The 3,685-nt window shown below is 42.5% G+C and overlaps 1 pseudogene; it reads left to right on the top strand.

The window, feature by feature from the left end:
* The first annotated feature begins 262 nt into the window (after window positions 1–262).
* On the top strand, window positions 263–1,123 carry LOC110286154 (annotated as a pseudogene).
* Window positions 1,124–3,685: the final 2,562 nt, after the last annotated feature.

Genomic DNA, 3,685 nt, shown 5'->3' with positions numbered 1-3,685 from the left:
TACAAATATATGCACACAGACCAAACATTCATATGCATAAAATAAAAACCAAATATTTAAACTTTTAAAAATAAAATCATAAAGAGGGAGAAGAGAATATTGATCTCCAGGGGATAAGGTGGGGGCTGAGGATGAAGGAGTAGCAGATGGAAGTTCTTTTCTGGTAATATAATAGTTCTGCATCCTAATTGTTACATTACTACACAAATGTATATATTAATTAAATAGATCTACACTGACCAGTTGGCTGCTCCAAGTCACCATGGACCCTGAAGGCCTGCAGCTCCTGTTATCCCCTAGAACCCTGGCAGCCCTGGCGAACGGCTGGCTTCAAGAGGACTGCTCAGGCCTCTATTTTGCATCCTTGGTTACCTCGTAGGCTGTGCTGTGGGCTAAATCTCCTGGGGTTCTGGCAGGGCGACACTTCTTTGACACCATCTTCACTCAACTCGACTGCTAAGTGTCCTGGTTCCTCCCAGAAGGATCGAAGCTGGATAAAGGTGGCAAAGAGGTCAAGGGACCTGCCCACCACCTGCTGCAAAAGGGACGGTGGCCCTTAACACCCTGGCCTGCTGCAGTGGGACTGCCAGCGCAGCAGTGACAGCTATGGAGGTGGCCAGGAGCACTGGTCGGACTGAACACGTGGCAGGCACAAGGAAGACGAGGCTGTGTTTCTGACTGGTGGAGAAGTATGGGCTCCTCCTAGTAGGCGGGGCAGCGTGCCACCGCTAGGACCTGGGAGGGCTGGTGATGGTGAAAGACAACCACATGGTGGCAGCCTGCAGCATGGGAAAGGCAGTGCTGACAGCTAGGCAGGCAGGGTTGAAGGTAGAGGTGGAATGTAGCAGCCTGAAGGAGGCCTTGTGGACAGCAGAGACTGGAGCTGACCTGGTAATGCTGCACAACTTTAAGCCTGAGGAGCTGCACCCCACAGCAGCTACGCTTAAAGCCAAATTCCCCAGCGTGTCAGTGGAAGCCAGTGGGGGCGTCACACTGGACAACCTCACCCAGTTTTGTGGGACACACCTTGGGAATGCTGACCCAGGCTGCTCCAGCCCTGGATTTTTCCCTCAAACTGTTTGCTGAAGGAGATACTCCAATGCCTCATGCTTGCCGGTTCTAAAGCTGAAGAAGATGCCACCAGAATGGATTACTATGGCTTGTTGGGCCCCTTGGGTCACACATCTTTAGACTCAGAGGCCAACAGGATATATCTAGGCTTTTTACCTCGGCTTCCCACTAGCTCTGCCATCTCCAGCTTGTGCAACTTGCCAGGGCTGACTTTAATTTTGCTTGCCTCAGTTTTCTCATCTGTGAAATAGGTCTAATAAATGTTCAGCCTTACTGAGCTGTTGATAACCACTACACAATGAGTGTTTGGTAAAGGCTAGAAATTAACACTGCTCATCTAACCTAAGACATATACTTGTTATTGAACACTAACCTTCTGGAAAGGTGGCCTCTTTAGCAGATGGTGTTTCATAGTAAGACTCTGGCAACCGGCAGCTGACATCACATCGTCTGTCTGTGCAGCTAGGGAAACAGGACAAGAAAGCTGCTAGCACAGCCCAAAGTGCTCTTTTCTGTCTCTGTGGTGTTAAGGATAGATCCAGGGCCATGGGCAAGTGTGCCAGCACTGCTGACCTCAGCCCTCTCACCTTCCCTCCCTTCTCGCTTCTTTCCTGCCCCCTCCATTCCTGCTCTGCCTCACCATGTAGCTTAGGCTGGCTGTGAACTTCTGGCCTTAGATGTGTTCCTGATTCAGCTGCTTGAACTATGCTCTCTGCACCTGGCTTAAAACAACTCTTTCCGCACATGTAAATTAGAAGCCATGAGCAATAATAAGACACTGGTTAAAAGTGAAAAAAATTAAATAGATCTATACATATACACACATGCACATAAGCATATAGAAAACTACTGAAATTATATTTTATGTATGTGTATGTATCTCCGTGTATCAGGTTTGCATTCAACACTATTTATCATTACCTGTACATTAGGATGTGCTAATAAATATTTGCTAGTGGAATAAATCTGTGACTAAATGAGCAAACTACTATATGTATACCTGGTCTGTTCTCTCACACTACAGTATTAATATCAGTTTCTTGGCTTTGACATTATAATACTGTTATGTATGATCTTAGCATTAGGAAAATTGGTTCAAGAGAGTCTAGTATTACCTTTCCACATCTTGCTATAAATATATAATAATTTTCAAAGTAAAGAATTCAGGAAAATCCTGGTCAGAAGGAATGTCATAATAAGCATTTTTCTATACAGTTGTGAAGAGTAAGTTCTTGCAACAATTGGGTTATACATATCAATATTACCACAATAATTCTTATCAGTTAAACCTATGGGAATGTATTTTAAGTGATAATCAGATTTCTGCTTGAACGCACATGCAAAAATTTTCAGAGTATTGCCAATGTGAAGGAAATGACCTAACTTTGTAATGATAGAGTTATGACTAAGAAAATGAACCATTTTACTTACTGTAGATTACTATGTAGCCAATAAAACATAATTTTGTATATTTAGAATGCATGAAAATGTGAGATAACAATCCATAAACACAAATACCTGTACACTATAAAGAAACATAAAAATTATGAATAAAATCCTAGGGAAATTTCATAATTTTCAAAGGACTTATCTCTGTGCTAGATTTTATGAAGTCTTTCATTTCCTTACACTTCACTGAGATTTCCAAATACTATACAATGTTCATGGTTGCATGTGTATAATGTAAATATATTAGACTCAAGGGAAACTAACCAAAGCATTAGCAAGTATATCTTAGTGGTTGCATCAATATATCATTTATTCATGAATTCATGCCATTTTTGTTTTGCACATTATCTACAATATGTCTATATTATTTATATTATCCAGAAAACTAATAAATATCTGTTGGTATACTTTTGGAGCTAATTTGTTGAATTCTATTATCTACCACCCTTCCAATCCCCCAACACAAGGTAAGAGAGAAAGAAGGTTAGAGCAGATAGGGAGCATACACCTCTTTAGACTACTCCCTGCTTATTAGGGGGATGGAGTTTTGGGGGCCAAGTCTAATCTAAGTCATCAGGATATCTCCAACCAGCAATCCAGTAAAATAGCAATCCAACAATTGGAAAAACAGCAGCAGGGAGATCCAGGGAGGACAGTGCCCTGCCACATCACCCCCAGTAATAGTGTCAGGCCTTGGTGCCACACATGGGATGAATCCCAAGTTGGGCCAGTAACTTGACTGCCTTTCCTTCAGTCTCTTCTCCATTTTTGTCTATTTTTAGACAGGAACAATTCTGGGTAAAAAAATTTGACTGTGGTATGGCAATCCCATCCCTCCACTTGATTCCCTGTCTATCTACTGGAGCTGGACTCTTCAAGTTCCCTCTCCCCAATATTGGGCATTTCATCTAAAATCCTTCCCATTGAGTTCTGAGAGCCTCTCACCTCCCCAGTCTCTGATATTTTCTAGAGTGTTCCCCCAACTCCCACCCCCAAGACTGCATATTTCTATTCATTCTGCTGGCTCTCTGGGCTCCTTCTCTGCCCCCAACATGCCGATTTGTCCTAGTGACAGTGTCCTTTGTTTTTTTTTTAATTTTTAATATTTTATTACATATTTTCCTCAGTTACATTTCCAATGCTATCCCAAAAGTCCCCCATAGCG

This window comes from Mus caroli, chromosome X (genome assembly GCF_900094665.2).
Source record: "Mus caroli chromosome X, CAROLI_EIJ_v1.1, whole genome shotgun sequence".
Taxonomy (NCBI): Eukaryota; Metazoa; Chordata; class Mammalia; order Rodentia; family Muridae; genus Mus; species Mus caroli.
This window is presented reverse-complemented; position numbering and strand designations above follow the sequence as displayed.